The following is an 18,480-nucleotide window of genomic DNA, read 5'->3' on the forward strand; positions in this document are numbered from 1 at the left end:
AATATTTGCAATATATTTAAATATTAAAAAACATTATGAACATTTAAAGTGAATGAGTTAGGAAGATCATTAATGGATAATGAGCTTAGGAATATAAGATGTGTTATGTGTTAGTGCTTTGATAGGATCATAAATCCTATACACTTTTTATTTGGTTAACTGGAGCCTCACAAGGTCGCCTCATACCCTGCTCTAATTTTTAAGTTCGACCTTGTGTTGGCGTGTGTGTATGTGTGTGTGTGTGCATGTATATGTAATAAAGAAGAATTTCACTCAGTGTGGAGACATATCCTGGTTAATCCACAGCCCAAAACACACAAGCAGTAAGTTTCCATGACCTCAAACGTTGTTAAAATATGCACGCGTGCAAAATATTGTTTCTTCCTCTTGATTTTACCTGATTTTCCACCTTCTTTTCTTCCTTTCATCTTTTTCTCTTGTTAGCCCACAGACTGTGTTCTGTAGTACCACAGGAGTTCTGTCGTCTGCAGAACAATTATGTCAATTATCTCGCATTTAAATGGTTTCCAGAGAGGAGTTCCTTGGCTAATAACAGTCAAATGAAGTGACAACTAACCAATTAATCTCACTCTAATTGCTCAGTAGGTACAGTCAATCAATCATAATGCCCCTCTCTCTGTACTTTCTTCCTTGCTTTCAGCACACATTTTACACTCGGTAGCTTGGCTCACTACATGTCAATCAAATATTAATTCATCCTTTCGCTCCTGTGGGGATGGAAGTGCATTCCAGTGTGTTGACTTCATGGCTATGCTGCTAGTCAGCACATTTGACTTCTAAAGTGACAATGTTTGCTTGAAAATGCTTTATGAGCAAATGAAAAGAGTAAAGCAACAGTAGAGATAGGGAGGCCATTCATTTCATAATTGCATGTTTGCAGCTTTGATCATGTTACATAGACAAACATTAGCTCACTGTTAGTCTATATTTAATAGTCTAAATTGCCAAATCACTGCTCCATATGCTAGAGACCAAGAGCCTTTGAACTGACAGTTTCACAGACTCAAATGTTATGATATGTCTTGTGAGATTTACACTATGTGCAGCTTTGCTTTCTGCACCCTTGCACACATGTATCCAGAGCCACAAGCTCGAGTGAAGCACAGAGCTGAGCAGCTGAAAACTGCCTGAGTGCTTTACTGAAAGAATTTACTCCGTTATCATTCCAGAAAAAAAGAGTCACATTTGCAATTTGCAGCAGTGGTGATGGAAATCTGAAAAACAAACTATTACTGTTTAGTACATTTAAAAAAGTTGAAAAATGATACTCTAATGTGAGTTTTGTGAGGTTTTGGGGAGAGCTTATTTATGTGATCAGCATTATGAGGAGGTAGGGTTAGTGAGTGACTCATTAAAAAAAAGGAAACAGCAAAGAATGTGAGCCTGTGTTTCGTCTTAAAGTGGGAGATTCCGCTCACCACTCCAAAAAATTTGGAGTTCGTAACATAACGCTGGGTTTCCCTACAAGTAATGCTAGTCAGAAATGGCCATACAAAATCTATTTGTTTCTCTGAATCTTAGTTTTTTGGCATAACAAGATATTTTCACTGAGCACGTATTTAAAATTATATCCACATTTTATTTCAGTCTTATTTATCCTGGGGCATTTAATCTCAAGAGCTACTCATTAAAAGTCTGTCTTTAACAAATAATGATCCAATTCCCATCAGCAAGATGTTAGTCACCTGCACGCTATTAAAACATCACAACATCGAGATAGTCATTCTTAATTCTCTCATCATTAACACTTTACATCAGGTGCATCAGGGTCTGTGAGTGTGTGTCATTCACTGCAAGTGCTTGAGTAAAAGTGCTAACAAAAAACTTGCTATTTTAACAAACGGGGATGCCAGTTTATTTCATTTATTCTCCACAAAACTGCACTTTTATTATAAATCGTGTTTTGGACACTTTGTATTTTTGAAGTTGTGCCTTGAAGCTACTACTCACTTATTTTAAATGTCTCAGTCTCCAAATGTTATTGCAATAAATGTGTTTATTCAGTCAAAACTTGTTCTGTGAATGGGTATTTTGTTCAGAGTGATCCCACAAATACCACAGTGCTGTCTTCTATGGTTAATGTAGTTCAACCTAATGTCAGCGCTTATTATACTAGCTGTTGATTTTTCAAATTTGCATCCTTTTGCACTTTTTGATGTGTATATTCATAGAAATTAAGCTTAAACATCATCACAAAGATTTAACTCAAAACAGAAATTTAAACTAGTGAATGCAAACCCCAGAGGAGCACTCAACAGTCAAGCAGATATCACTGCCAGCAAAGTCCTTGGAACTGCTGTGAACCTCAAATGTTTGCCGTTCACATCAGTGCAACAGTACAGTTGATCTGACGTAGGCAGGCCTGCTGCCATATTTGCTATTTCAGGATTTAGCCTGAAATAGCAAAATAGTTCTTAATAGTTCTTAGTTAAGTTCTGTAGGGACTACATGCAGTATGAAAGTGACAGCAGTACTCTGGCATTACATGTAATTAGTTGCTGCCCAGCACTGTCCACCACGTATTCTGTCAACAACAAATGTATATCTGCAGTTTTGTATTAACTGCAGCTATACATGAATTGGCAGAAAAGTCTGAAATTGATAGGGAAGGAAGAAAAATCTGCCGTGTGGGCACGTATGCTTCATCCAACAGTGTCACGGCTCGTGGTGTGAAATGTTGTTTGAAAATATTGTTTTCCCTCAGTGATGTTTAATTGTTCCTCAACCAATTCCCCTTTCCATTCTCATTCCCACCACTAATTAGGAATGGAATTTAACTAGCAATGACTTTAGCGCAGAATCAGAACACACCCAGCCATTATAAAAAACCTAGGGACCCATAATGTGGTGTGGACTTGGCCACTGAAACCATGGGGTGGAGAGACATGAGGAGAGAGCTGCTGCTTCTCTCTGCTGCTCTTTGCATTTTTGGTTCTGGTCTTTGTTGCCATTGGCCTGTCATGAGAAGTTTCTCTCTTCCCATTTTGAAATTGTTTTCTGTTTGTGTTCTTCTGCTCTTCTGGCTTTTTCTTCTTGTTTTCCTCTCAACATCTCTCTGTTTCTCTCTTGACCTTTAGTGTCACCTCATTCTTTTTCCTCCACCCTCGCTCACACACACGCACACACACACACACACACACGCTCTTCCTCCTTCCCACTCTCTCTTGCCACAGTAAGACCTAATATGAACTTTTGCCAGGAGCTGAGATCTATTTTATTGCCAGTGTTACTGTGAATGCCTTCATAAATTTGATGCTGTAATGCCTTTGAACAGCCTTCAAGTCCTCAGATTCATAAACGCACACACACACAGATACACGCGCGGTCGCTCCCATTTTTTTCCCACTTTTCTTCATGAACTTCCCAACACATGCACAATCGCACGCACAGATGTGATGTGTGAATGAGGTCTTTGAGGTTGTTTTTGCTCACATCAGACACAGCAGCCTCAGTGTTTGTTTGCAATTTCCACTGGCTCCGGTCCACTCCACCAAACCCATGGGAATTTGTGGATCAGCATCTTCTCAAAAAGCTCCTGGGCGTCACAGTGTACGAGTGAGCACAGAGCGAGTGCAATGGGTGCAGTGATGCTGTTAGTTTTATGTGGTGTTTCTGATGTACTCTATATGCCATAGTTTAGGGTAGGCGGTGCTGTAGTTTAAGACTGACAGTGTCATTAAATTACTAAATCACTGCGAAAAAAATGTAAATATATAGAGTTTGTCCTTTTCAGTTTCGTTTAGTAAATATTTCATTCTGAGTCCTGCAGAAAGTTAAGAGGCTCTTGAAATTAAATTTGATGTATGTTTCTCTTCATATGTTTGCTATTGGGTTTTACACACTGTATTATTATTCTCACACAATAATACTTAGAATACAGCCTACAAGGCTGTTTTTAACTAGAATATTTAGGGACTGTATAAGCTACAGTGTTTCTTTGCTGTTTAGCTGCTGTAATTTTAGCTAAATATATATACTGTATAAAAAATGTCAAGACTGGAAGCTAACTACAGTGTTTTATGTAAATGCAGAGCAGATGTTCTTATTGAAGTACTGTCAGTGTGTAAATAAAGTTGAACATACACTGCAGCACAGTAAGAGTGAAGCATTAGCACCTGCAGTAGGAACATACAGCAAATTTAAAAAATAAATAAAATTGAATTGAATTGAACCTGCTGTAGGTTGAAATTATTAATGCACAGTTCAGTAGAGGCACAGTAAGTTTGTTTCATGGGTTGTTTGGCTTGTGATATAGATCATAGGCATACACATGCATTAGGAGACATGTAAAGAAATCTTCATCAAGATGAATAAAGGTTTGGCATTTAGACTTCAAACTCACAGAGAACCATCTAAGAGATCACTTGAAATCATCTCGTGCAACACGCCGCATTGTCATTCATGACCTGGAAGCAGACATCTGAAGCTTTGCGTGTAACTGGAGAGTAACATGTGTAGGTAAACAGTGTTACTGTTTGTTTCAGGTGTGTCAGAGTGAGGCTCAGTGGGAAAGATTGCTGTGTCTAGACAGGAGTGTGAGGGTAAGTGTTACATTTTCTCTTTGTTGTAACTTACAGCATGTCTATGGCTCTCAGTTTTCACCCCCTGTTCTTTTTTCTGCAACCCTGATTATTTTTTTCTGTTGCCTCCCTCTCTCTCTCCCTGTGTCTGTGCTCCTACAGCTGATTGCATAAATAATTTACAGCATGTAAATCCTTAGCAGCTGTTTGCTCCTTTTTGCCCCGTTTGTTCCTCTCTGTTTTCTTTCTTCCAGGTTAACATGGGACTTTTCTCAACCTTGTCACCTCTCCTCCCCTCTCTCTCTCTTTCTGCCTCTGTGCCTCGGGTTAACCTATCTGTCTTTCTCTCTAATTACACTGTTCTCAGTTCCAGCCCTTGTGTCTTCCCATGGGTTTCCATGTCTTTATGTAAGGAGTGGCTTTTTCTTGTATTGATGGGAATTTTGACTTGTAAGTCCGTAGCTGATTGTTGTTGTGTATTTGCATGTGGATGTGTGTGTCTTCCACTGTGCGGTTGTGCATGTAGATTGCTGCTCCACAAGACAGCCACTGTGTGGCTTCAGACCCTTACAATCAAGACGCTTATATGGGCTTATTGTGATTACAGTTCTTAGCTGTGCCTATGTACAATTTCGTCTGTCACTCCAGGCTTCAAATCCTCTAAGAAGGATCTCCAATTCAAATTGTGCTGTCAAATTAAGTTTTCTTCTTTTCTGCCGTAGTCCCCTCAATCCATTCCCTAGGTTGGACATGAAGCAATTTTATGTTAAAAAAGAAATAATAATAATACAAAAAAAAGAGTCGCTCTGCACAAGAGAATCTATCAGAAAATTGTATGAGGCCAAATTCAAGGGGGGGGGGGAGATGAACAACAAAGGGAAAACTTTACCTTTGGCTCTGTTAAGTCATTTTTCCCCCCTATTCAGTTTCCATTGTTTAAGACTGGGGCTGATCTTTCCAATATTGCTGCTAATCTAACTTCAAAGGGATGCCGGTATGTTAAAACACTTTTTAATTGTGATAAGGAATACGCTTTCATGCTTAAACCCCTTCTCCTCTGTTCATCTGGACAGAACCCACAAATGCAGAGGCTGTTTTTTCACTGGCAATTAAAATTAGAATTGGTCACATTTTTCACTGTCAGCCATTTCCTTTGCACACAAAGACATGCGGGCCATACAAGCGTGCGCGTACAGACATATGCAAACCCAGATACTACCATACAATACACATGGTGTTTTTGCTCAATTGAACCATATCTAAAATAGCTTGCATGAAGACCATTAAAGAAGAAAAAAAAATCCTCCTCAAAACTAAAACAACCCTTAAGACCGTGCGGGTCTGGTAGGGCTGATGATTCACCACAAGCTTCCCTGTTACTTCTATGAGACATGCGATGCAGGCTGCGCCTTGTTGTCCAGAGATAACAGATTAACATGATTGCTGAGTGAATCATTTGCACTCTAGTGCTTTTGACATGGAAGATTCTTGAGGCTTTGATACTTGCACAATATTTTGAAGCAGTGGGGCAGTAAGATGTAATTCTGTTGTGACAAAATCAATTTGGATAAAAGCACAATGTAAAAAGCAAGAGTGGCATGAAAATGAAGTATTGGTTACAGCTGATAGGGAAATTGCCTATTTTGCCTCAGAGCTTAGAATATGAGTACATCTTCATTTTTTTGTCATCAGAAGAGTGAAAATTTGAAGAAGGGGAAAAAAACAAATATACTGTTCTTGCTGCCCAACGCAGTCACGTGATGGGTTTTTGTGTTTTAGATCCAGGATGCATTTAAATGTAAGTCTGTAATGTAAATGTACCTTAAGAAGCGATAAATATGCACCCCAACAAATCAAGGTTTTTTAAAATATACATGAAGTAGCTCAGAGTTCTGTGAGAATAGTCGTAGTCTGGAGAGATGTGTCCTTATGTCTTTGCTTATGGCCCATGTTGAATAGGGACATTTGTTTTACTTAAAAATTAAATTTCCTCTGTTGCAGCTTATATGATATGTGAAAAAGTGTAAGAGGTAGGTCAGTGGATCCTTCTTTTCAAGGTTCATCAAAAACTCTTCTAGTGACAAAGAGCTGTTTTTTTCCACTAGAACTCCATGAACAACAGAATCTGTCAGTAAGAAAATACCAGTAATTTATCTGACCCTTGCTGAGCAAGCAAGACACAAACTTGCAGAAATACGATGTATTACTGCTCCCCCTACAGTCAACTCACAGTTAGACAGATAGCCACTTATATTTGAGTGGTGATGATGTGTCTGTTTGTCACACGAAAACAGACACACACACAGACACAAAAAAAATCGGCACAGTCCTGTGACCACCCACCAAACTTCAGCTTGTACCATCTCCTGTAGGCTGCAAGAATGCTGGAAAGACAAAGGCAGCACTTTGGACAGCTGAGGCAGGTTCAGGTGTGGGCCAATAACTTGCCTGTAGTGGAAAAGTCCTTTTGTGACTTTGCAGTCGAGACAGGCAGCTCTGTTCTTCGCTGCAGCAGCACTCACATTTCACACTCAGTTTGAACATTTGCAGTATGTCAAAAATCCTGACTGAGTGTCTCGCTGACATGACTTAGACAAGGATTTGTTTCTGCATTTGAGGAACAAATTACTAGTGACGGCACAGAAGCAGAACCTTCTTGAATCCATGTCCACTCCATCTAGATTCTTGTTTTTCAGTCTGAACCAGTTATGTGCATGTGCGGTTGTGTATGTGCTTAAGTGTGTTCATGTCTGTGCTTGTTTTCCTGTGAGATTTATTTGCATGTGTGACTGCGCGTGTGACCCAGTGTGGCTGCGTGACCCGATTGTGAGTCTACAGTACTCGGCAGAGTGAGTGAGGTCTGTGAATCTTTTTTGCTTTTTTTTTGGTTGTTGTGCAGCATGGCCTCATTAACCAGGTGTTTACCCCTAACCACAGGAAGCTCTTGTCAGTGACGACTGTCTGCCGGCAAACATTGCCTGAGGGAAAGAAAGACAGGGAGGAAGGAACCTAGTAAAAGAGAGACAGTATAGGGGAGGCATGAGAATCAGAGATGTCTGTCTGTCTGCCTGTCTGTCTGACTATCTATATATCTGTATATACTGTATATGCTCTATATATATTTCTCTAAATGTGTGTGTGGTTGTGCCAGTCAAACCTTCACTGGCAGGTCACTGGGTTCTTCTGTTTCTCCACCAGTGAAGGGAGGGAGGATAAGAGACGGGGAGGGAGAGAGGAGAGGAGGCATACAAGCTGCTGACAGGGATTTATGAGCTGATAGTGTCAGACTGCAAGCACAACAACAGTCTCCCTGTCTCTGCCTGTCTGCTCATGGAGGGAGAGAGACAGAGAGTGACAGAAAGAATGGAGGGGGTGTTGGAGGAAGAAGTGAGCCAGCAAAATGAGTTGAAAATGAAAGAGCAGAACAAGGGAGAAGAGAGGAAGTGAGCCAGGGAATAAGGCAGGATCAGGATTGGGATGTTATTTCATTTGATTCTGTCTTTGTCGTTTACTCTTTTCCTTTTATCACAATGTGTTTTTTTTCTTCACAACCCTTCATTTACTCGCCTTTCAACATCACCTTTGTATGACTTGAATTGGCTGTTGCGTTGGCTGATTTTAATTGTTTAGACCAATGATGTGAGTAAGAAACGGAGCGTTTAAGTCTGCTGTTGGTCTTGCATCGCCAAGAAGATGATGATGATGACAGTACAAACACTGTACAGAGATGACCAGACATTCATATGCTGGATGGTAACATTTCTTCCATTGTGTTGTTGTGACACATCAGTAGCTCAGATAAAGACGGTGATTATGTGTTTGATAAGCTGAGGCTACTGCAATGAAGTGTGAAGAGTTGTTCCATTTAAAGAACTGTGCAGGAATACATGCTAGCACAACTGTTCTTTGTAGTTGTGTGTCTGTGAGTGTGTGTGTGTGTGTGTGTGTGTGTGTGTGTAGAAGAGACAGAGTGGCTGTTTAGATATGTCATGGTGAATCACAGCTAAAGTGTTCACTGCTAGATGACACACCCTAATATATAGTAGTTGGACTGTCTGACTGTCTGGGGGTATGAGAGATCCATTCTGGAGCTAATTTTGTCTAATTAATGTTGTAGGAATAAATCCATAATAGCTGTCTTTAGGTTTGTTACACAATATATTCCCATGTGGCTGCAGTTAAGAAGATAGCAATTAATTCCTCTATTATCAGTTTAAAATCTTACACCTATCTATATTACTACACTTGCATAGCCAATCTTATGGGAGTCAGTACTGTAATTATATATGTAGGCTACTCATCCTTTGCGTTTAGATATACTTATGGTATATTTCAACTTTTTACATGTGGTGCTGTTGTCTGTTAATTGCATATTCTTAGGCCTAAAAATATGTTGTACTTATAGAAAACCCATAAACCTAATTTCCAAAATTGATTTCCAGTTTTAGAAGTTGTATAATTGTGCCTGGAATACCATGCCCTGTTGAATGTTATGACTGTCATAATAACAGTGATCCAGATGTGAAGTCTGCCAGACTGGCATGTTGGGGGAAAAAAGCAGCCTGACTGTGCACAGCATACATGCCCCCTGGGAATAATACAGACATCTAGTGATTTATATGTCAGTTCTTTTTTTTCCTTTTTTTTTAATGACATAGTATTAAAGAGTAGTGATTCATGAGGCTCTTTTCATTTCACATCGAAACTCTGACTTGTTTCAGGCTATAGCTTACACTTTCCAATATGCTTAGTAATGATCCCACAATAACTTTCCCAGAATTTCAAATGCCAGCCTCTTTCTTTTAGAATTCTTGTCTGTAGATAATAGTCACAGCCCCCGTGCTCCAAATATTGATTCAGTGACGACAACACCAGTTGGGCATAGATACCCTACGGTGCAGATCCTTCATAAGCAAAGCTGGCCCTGTGGTTGGCACTTTTTTCCAACCAGTAACAGTACAGCGTGGTAAGGAGAATGACAGTTTAGGGGTTTTTTTGGACAGCTAGTGGTAAAAGATAAGGGCAGGAAGCAAGGCAACCTATGAAATTTGGAAAGAGCATGTTGCACTGAATGCTATCACAAAGGTAATTTGGATCCTTTAAAAATGAACTTGATATTCCACCAGTTTCAAACAAATATCTCACTCATAGGATTATGTACTGTAGACGTATGTGCTATGTGGTAGCCCTGTTATAAGAATTCTGTTGCTAAAGGGGCAACGTTAAGCCTCATTGGTGATTTGATGCAATACCTGTTACTCAAGGTGACCAAAATATTTCAGCGAAAGATAGCAGCTGTTGTTTTTACCCATCACACATCACATTTTAAAACCCAGCCACATGGGGGCCACAAACATACCTCCTCTTGTTTGAAGATTCTCAAACATGCAGATCATCGGTAACAATTGTGATGTGTAGTGAGATTAGGTAACAGGTGGAAGAGAGCTGGTAGAGGTGGAGGTTTTCACCAGTGAGAAGAGGAAAGAACAGTAGTAGAAGCACAACATTACATGTGTCACAGTGAGAGGGAGACAGGTGGAAAGGTGAAGATGCAAGGAGAGATAGAGATAGTGAAGGTAAGGTTGTTTATACACTTGGGGTTCACCATTCCAGAGAACAAGCAGTGCACAAGAGAGGTGAAAAAGAGAGTGGAGGCAGGGTGGGGTGGGTGGAGACGAGTGTCTGCTGTGATTTGTGACAGAAAGACAGCAGCATGAGTGAAAGGGAAGGTTTACAAGATATTAGTGAGATCTGCTATGATGTATGATTTGGAGACGGTGTCACTGAGAAAACAGGAGGCGGCAGCAGAATGTATTTCTAAGGTTTTCAGTGGTGAGAAAGTGGCGACCACTAAAGGGAGAGAAGAAGATATTTCACCTTCTTTTACCCTTTTGAATTAATTAAAACTTTAATCCATAAAGGCTAAATGCACTAAAATTAAAAATTCTTATATGTTTCTTATGTATGTGTTTGTGCAGTGCTGATCTACACAGAAGCTTACAGGAAACTGAAGAAGACGGGTGAGGTTAAAGAGGACAGCACGATGGAAAAAACAAGAATAAAAGCAGTCAGTGTTAAATATTAACTTTTTTGGAACATTTTGAGCATTTTCATCAGTAACAGTTCTCATATACAGCTGTTTGTCATCGCCTTAAACTGCAAGAATTTGATTTTAAAAATAAGGGTATCGTGTAGCGGTTCGAGAGTGTAAGTTAGAACCTTAGAATATGCAATCACATCTGTAAGAGTTACATTTCGCAGCTCTTTGTATCACTGACTGCAAAATAAAGTTTGATAACAAATCTGTATTTGTGTTATTACTATGTTGTATGGAAATGAAGAAAAAAAAATAATGACAGCACTTTTTAAAATGCTTTTTTGTAAATCTGTTTTATAAAAAACAATATGTCTGCACAAGGGCCTGTAATTAAAAGGGAAAAGGGCCTCAGTGTGGCATTTCCTGTATGCTATAGGAACATCACTGTGGATTTTATGTGAAACATTCAGAAGTGGTGGATGTCACAACAGTCATAGCCACTAACCTGTGCTAGTCTGGTAAAACACGCTGAAAGCCAGTTGATGTTGAGTCCCTCACAGGGATGAAAGTTACTATTGTCTCTGTTTCTGTGCGCACGTCTGTGTGCGTGTGTGCGCATGTGTGTTTGTCTGCCCTTACACTGAGCTGAAGAGAAAGTAGTTTCAAAGGGAGGGACTCACATGTACTAACATGCACTCGGCAAGTGACAGTCCACATGCACACACACGCTTGCGCACACACAGGTGAAAGGTGACTAAATTCCCTCTTTATATCTTTATATTGCAAATTCTTTGGTGAATGCTGTATCTAGGAAAAGTTCCAACACAACAGTGTATTCACATATATACTTTCTATATATGCGCATTTTAACTCTCAAGAAGTAGCTTTTACAATTTGACCACAAGGGAACAAATACTACATTAAGAACATCTATTCATACAATATGTAAAACTCTGGAGAAGTATGTCCAGCATTGCAAAACATCTGAAGACTTTCACTTTCATCGTCACAACATAGATTATCAATGAATATTGCATTGTTTTGAGAAAAAAAATCTAGTTAAAATAACATAAAGAACTTTAATGATTACTCAGGAGACTCGTGAAAATATGAAGCTTTACTTTTCATATGAGAATACCAGCAGTCTGGGAATGCTCAAAGGTACAGAACCAAGTGCCTCTTCCTCTGCTTTCAGAGAGAAAAGGGAGAAGAGAGGTAATTATTTTTCCTTCCACAACTGCATCTTAAAGCTCTTTAAATAGTTTAGAGTTGAGTGGCTCGCTACAGTATGCTGTGATAATGATGGCGGCGACTTTAGATGAAAAATATCTCACGTCTGCCAATTAGATTTGAGTTTGATCTGAGGTGACTTTTAACTCACAGGGTAGGGAAACCTAGGCTTAGGCTTGCTTTTACAATATGCTTATTGACCAGTTCTTTATCCTCACGGGGCTAAGATAAAAACAACAAGCTCATATTGCAGGACCAAATATGAAGTCAAAAATCCCTATACTATAAAATACTGCAGCAGGCTCCTGCTCAGCGCAGCGCCATGGCAACACAACACACAATTTTATGGTAATTCATCTTTAGAGGTTCTTTAGCTACGTCATCCTGTCCCTTTCATAACTCCACTGCTATGGCTAAAGAGTAGAAAAAAGTGTTTTTTATATAAGAATGTCCATTTTCAGCCAGCATAGAGTATGTGAAATACCAGAGCAGGGTTCGCTCAGGGACGAATTTCGAGGCCGGCCTATCTTTCTCCTTCTATCTTTGCATGCGGTTACTAACACCAGCTTCCCTCATCAGATACGACCCCCCACCTCACTCGTTCACCATATTTTCCACCTACAGTTTATCGCACTTCCTCTTCTTCTGCTCAAGGCCCCCAGTCTGTCTGCCAGACAGGAAAAAGAAAGACTTTGGGACTATCATTACGGTCCAAATGGTATATTGCACTGTACCATTGAAAGGTACCTCATTGAATATTCAGTAGTGTTACACAGTATCCATTTAATCAAAAGTAAAATAAATTAATTAGATACTTAGGAAGTTATGGAAATAATTTAGGTTTGCTTTCATCTGTGTCCTCATTCATGCAAACTGGTATTTGAGACACAAACTGTGCTTTAAACTTTAATTTAATTTGGTAAAGAGCGGAGAAACACAGCTGACTTATCAGATGAACACACGTACAAGCACACACGTTTAACTGCACGCAAGGTGTCAGTTGAATTGCCGTCCTTGTTTCACAGTTTCAGGCTAAGAATGAAACTATATTTGAGGACGAAACTCACTAATGTTTAAATTACATGCTTGACATAAAGTAATTATCAAATAAAAAAAGTAGGGCAATGGCTATATTTACCCTATCACATGAATTTATTCCAAAACTGGAATGATTTTATTGAAGTTTTATGTTTTGTTGGTCAATACCTCTCACTACGTAATTGCAAAAAAAAAAAAAAAAAATTAATTAATTTTAAAAAATGTCGCCAGTACATATTTTCAGGCTTAAATGATTATAAGAGACAATTAAGTGTGTAATAGTATATTATGACTGCTATGTCTAATTAATTGCTGGAATGTATCTTCTTCCACTTGTTAGCTGCCATGACTGTTTTCTTTTCCCTCTTATGTACCTCAGCCAGGATGTGCACAAGTCTGCCAGCCGTTAACCCCACAGAGGAAGTGTGCAGGAAATGAGATCAGCCTTAAACAGAGGTAACGCCTAAGCCTGAACCACTGACACCAGACCAATAACTGTCACTCATTGCACCTGATGCAGAGATACTAAAAATGTAGCAAATAACAGGAAAGTAAGAATACACGATTATAGAAACAGAACAGAAACGATCAACACAGCAGAGCCATCAAAGAGAAAAGCAAATCATATGAAAGAAAACTAGAACTGAACTTAAAGAAGGGATAGGCTTGAAAAGACAATCAGATCAGATCAAATTTAGCGCAAAAGAACAGAGAAAAGTAAAATATGCAGCTTTTAGAATCACACATATTCTGTTGGAAAAGATAACAGTGTTAAAGTTAGGCTGAATCTATGTGTAACCAAGAGTACATTGTTGCAATTTGTTTTACAAGGCAACAGAATAGACTAAAACATTACAGCCAAGACCACATTAAAATGAAACAGCCCCGTGATGCTCAGAAGAAAGAAGAAAATTACTTGTATTAACTTTTAGATATAATATATTTGGAAAATATGATGTTTCAATAGCTAAAAATACCAATTCTGTGGGCAAGCTCATACAGTAACTGCTGCTACGGCCTGTAGGTATTCTTGTTACCATGATGAAAAACACATTTCGAAACTTCATCGAGGAAACCAGGCCTGGCAGGAGTGTGTGCGCACATGTGGATGTGACTGTATGTTGTGCATTTGTATACACTGATCTCAGCATGCACATCAGAATGAAAAAGAAAACATAGTGGGTTTTTTTTCTTCATTGAGCGCACAGACAGGAAGAAGGAGCAACCATGTACACTATATCCAAGCACAACAACTTTTTTTTCTCCTTGAGGTGCACAACTGCAGTTAGCAGAAACCTGCTTTGTTATGCTACGTTTATGTTCTATTTTCATTAAACCCCTGCATAAATTTCTCAGTTTTTTTTAAAGTGCCCAAATATATACAAATGCAGTCTCTGGGTGCACTTTTATGCCAACTAAATACGAGGGCAATCCCAAAAGTAAGGTCTCCAAAGCAGTGGCGACGTAGAGAAACCGTTTGTACGGCTGCTGCCCACACTGTTGTGATGGGTGCTTCCTCCAAACAAGCATGCACGGCCTCGCTGGGATACTCAATCTTGGCTTGGCAGCTCTTGAAACTGGAGCTCCTGTTGAACGCTACCACCAAGTGCGAAGTTTGCACATTTATTCGATTTTTGAATGCAAAAGAAAGAAAGAGCATTTATCCGAAGAGCGATTCTGCTCCGACGAAGAGATCAAAGATGACGTTCAGTGCTTCCTGAAGGACATGGCAGCAAGCTGGTATGACATGGGCATTCTAAAACTGCCACAGTGTCTACAAAAATGCATCGACCGAAATGGTGATTATGTAGATAAATAAATAATTCTTTAACCTTAAATATCATGTAGATATTATAGAAAATAAATGGAGTAATTTTCTAATGGAGACCTTACTTTTGGGATTGCCTTCGTATATCAGAGACTCTGCAGTTGTCAATCACTTTCTTATTTACTTCATAACTTAGTCGCTTGAACTGCTCACCGATCCATCTGCTTGACCGTGTAGTGGCGCATGTATGAATATTTGTTGAAGAGCAGCTTTTGTATTAAAGCCACTCTTTTCGAATAAAAGATAGCAGATAAGTAATGTATGCATGACCCTTTACTCAAACATAATGAGGTCCATTTTGTACTTAAGGGCCATTAAAAGTACTTAGAGATTAACATTTCTAAATTTTACTGTCTGCAGATGGGACTCTTTGTCAGACAGACACTTGCCTCGATGAAAAAATGGCCAAATTCAGCAGGAGTTATGAATAATAATAGTGTAACAAAAATAATACTAATGTTTCATAGCTGTGAACTGTCACCTGCCCGACAAATATAATTAACATATGGTGATATTCAAGGCTTTGTAACACATTACGTGATTCAATGAGTGACTGATGAAGTGGGTAAATATACGAACAAATAAATGAATAGGTAATGAAATGATTAATTATTTAATTAGTTAAACAAACCAAGCAAGCGTCAGACACTAACAATGCTCAAAAGCATCATTATCATACCTGCATAATCACACCCTTGCACAAAATGTCACACGGTTTTAACACCATTTTAAACCTATTTATGTACTTTTAACCACGCATACCTAAATCACACTTTGCATACTTTATCGGCATGCATTTCTCAGTAAACACACAGAACAAGTGAATACACTTAACTCTTGGTTCTTAAATGACTATCACTTCGCTCTGTTCTTTATAAATGTCATGTTGTTGTCAAATTAAGTGGATATTTATTTAAGACATACCAGTCTACATCCTACAATTTACCTTTAGAAACAGCCCTGCTAGTGTGGAATCACTGACAGTTAAAGATTTCTAAAGGCACTAAAACCAAGGTTACAATTAATCAGAGATTCTCTGTTAGATCAAGACTTTATCTCCACTGGAAAATCAACCCCTGCTCCTACACATCAATCTGATAGAAGAGTAGCTGGAAGAGAGTCAGGAAGAAAAGGCATAGAGCAAATTATAGGGCCATGGGTGTGACAGAGCATTGCATTCCAGAGGCAGACTCTCAGCTGTATCTGGAAGCAAATCAGTCTAATATTGTGATCCCAGATATCCACTGTCGCAGGTTTGGAACAATTCTTGACATGATGTCTGCTGCCATGTACAACTGCCCTGACATATGTAGGGCCACTAGTGAGCGTGAGCGTGGTATTGTGAAGCATGTAGCTTTAGGTTTTTGGCAGAAAACCAGTGGCTTTCAGTAATAGCCTGCCCCACTTCATTACCATCAACATTTTCCAGATATATTTTTTTTGTGTGTGTCCTGAGGTATAAATCAAGGCTTCCTTTTTCCCATTTGGAAACCAAGAACTCGGCTTCCCTCTAATGAAGGGTGAAGAAAAAAAGGTGTACAGAGAAGAGGAGAAAGACTGAAGAAGTTAAAATGTAGAACAGCGTTACCGTTTGACCGATGTGTGCTTGTGGTGGTCATCAGGGTCATCATGATGATTTGCGGTGGTCAAACAATGAAGCTGTTCCAATTAGCAACAAGTGTTGCTGCATCTATAACCTCTTATTAAGGTTATTATTCAAGCCTGCGTTTAAACAGTTTGTCTCACTGATATCGACGTCTCTTTTTCAAGCGAGTGTTTACACATAAACACAAGACATATACAGTTTAGGAGTAGGACTGGCTGACAGAAATAATGTAGCTTCATAGGTTTTTGTAGCTCATTCATATTAAGTGTAATGTAATAAAAGGCAGTTTAAAAATAAAAATCACAAAAAGTGACTGCTGACTTATTTTATGCCAAAAGAAAAACAAATCATGATCCTTAGCTAAGTGTCCAAATCTTGTTTATCTTTTACAAAACATTAAATTACTGCTATCTTGGACACTTACGGGATAGTTGGACACTTGTAGGTAGTTAAATCTTAACTAAATAATATTTGACATTTGACAATATTTTAACAAGTGAAACAGAACTGTAATATGTTGATAGGGTGAAAGCCTTAGCCACCTCAGTAGCTCCCTGGATCGAGAGACTGTATTCTCACAATTCTATTAACAAGTTGGTCGCTCTCTGTTTTCTAAGTTTTGTAAGCTGGCCATCTGTAACCCTGCAATACCTGTTAGGGCAGGTGACTTCACCGAGAAAGGAGCAGGAGAGAGAAACTATTCAAGTGAGGTCTTGCTCCACCAGAGGGAGCAAACCACGGGCAATATGTATGCTCCTTGAGTATGTTTAAAAAAACATATTTAATACTCAGTAAATTATAAAGTCAGGCAGAAGAGATTCCTCCAGTGTGGGGCACACCTGTGCACTCTCCTTAAAATTAAAGGTAGCATCCACAAGGCTTTTCACATGTTTAATTTTTACTTAGAGGAAAGACAGTCGCTACATCTACATCCTCCTCGTGTTTTTCCCCCGTTTCAGTCCTAGAGTGGCAGTATGTGATGGACTGTGGAAGCACTCTTCTCTTCCTCGTGTGACCGTTTCAATCCTTTTAATTTACCCTGAGTACTAAAAAGTGGAAGCCTGAACCATGATTGCTGATTATTCACCTGGACTGTATTCTATATTGTTTTCCCAAACAGGGCACAAACTTATCATGATCATCTTTATATGGCACAAAAATAGCACAAGGATGTCCCTAGTGGTGTGCCATACTTCATCTGCTATTACTCTTGTAAAGACAGGGACCGGCAGCAGAAAGGAAGCACTCACCTCTTTGTCTGATGCAAACACGACTAGCTTTGTGGAATTAACATATCTAAAAGCTGGAGTCTCTCTTACTCAGCGAGACACATATTCAGTATTGAATAGGGGAACCTTAGCTTAGCCTCAACTATGACTTTCAGTGAATATGTTTGTTGGTGACTGCAAGCAATAGGCTACCCCTCAGGGGCATAGAGGCATCAACTACCTGAGATTTGTAGGGTCCTTTGTTCTGATTTTGTTTCTACTCTTATACTGTAAAAGGACAGAGATGTCAAATTTACCGAGCTGGAATACAGTTATTTCAGTTGCTGCTGGCTGGCTTATAATAACTATACTCCAGCATAAGTCCCCCTCTGCATGTAAGTTCACGAAATTGCAAGCAGTACAGTTGTAAAGGGAATCACATCCATCACAGCCAGAAGTGAAAGTCCAGAGCAAGTGAAACAATTCAGGATCGCTGACAGATACATCAACAGTAAAACATACAGCATGACTGCGCAAACATACAGAAATATCAACACTTACATATGCGATATGATGCACAGCAGAGAGGGTCTATGACAGAAAAACAGTATTAAATGACAAAGAACATATTCTATGAATCATTAAAAAGCTATTATCAGTATCTTATTATATGTATACAGTGTATATATTTACATAAAATATGCCTTCTAAATGTCATTTGCACAGCATACTCTACTGTTTCATTTGTTCTAGGAAACAAGGGCAAACTAATTTAGCAAAACAGAATCGGCTGGCTGATGCAACACAGTGAAATTTTAGGAGCAATCATGCACAATGAACCACTTCTGTCAGACCACCTATCGAGCTGCATGTGTGTGCTTGTGCATGTGTGTGTACAAATCAGTGTCAATATTTTTGTGTACTGTATGTGTGTAGGTGTCTAAGTGTGCACCTGTCACTAATGTACATAAGAAATTCATGTCTTCTCTGTT

At 39.1% G+C, this 18,480-nt stretch overlaps 1 long non-coding RNA gene across 12 annotated transcripts in view; it reads left to right on the forward strand.

Annotated features, from left to right (window-relative positions):
• LOC102082788 (uncharacterized) overlaps positions 1 to 18,480 on the forward strand; it is a 139,750-nt gene that overhangs the window by 91,154 nt on the left and 30,116 nt on the right. For 6 of the 12 annotated variants that reach the window (XR_003222191.1, XR_003222190.1, XR_003222186.1 and 3 more), the window contains exons 5-7: positions 4,506 to 4,562; positions 10,520 to 10,608; positions 13,226 to 13,302. This is a non-coding gene — a long non-coding RNA (uncharacterized LOC102082788). Of the gene's footprint in view, positions 1 to 4,505; positions 4,563 to 10,519; positions 10,848 to 13,225; positions 13,303 to 18,480 lie in introns of those variants that run through there. The other 6 variants (XR_003222185.1, XR_003222192.1, XR_003222189.1 and 3 more) reach the window with 1 other exon arrangement.

Source organism: Oreochromis niloticus, linkage group LG11 (assembly GCF_001858045.2).
Source record: "Oreochromis niloticus isolate F11D_XX linkage group LG11, O_niloticus_UMD_NMBU, whole genome shotgun sequence".
NCBI classification, from domain to species: Eukaryota; Metazoa; Chordata; class Actinopteri; order Cichliformes; family Cichlidae; genus Oreochromis; species Oreochromis niloticus.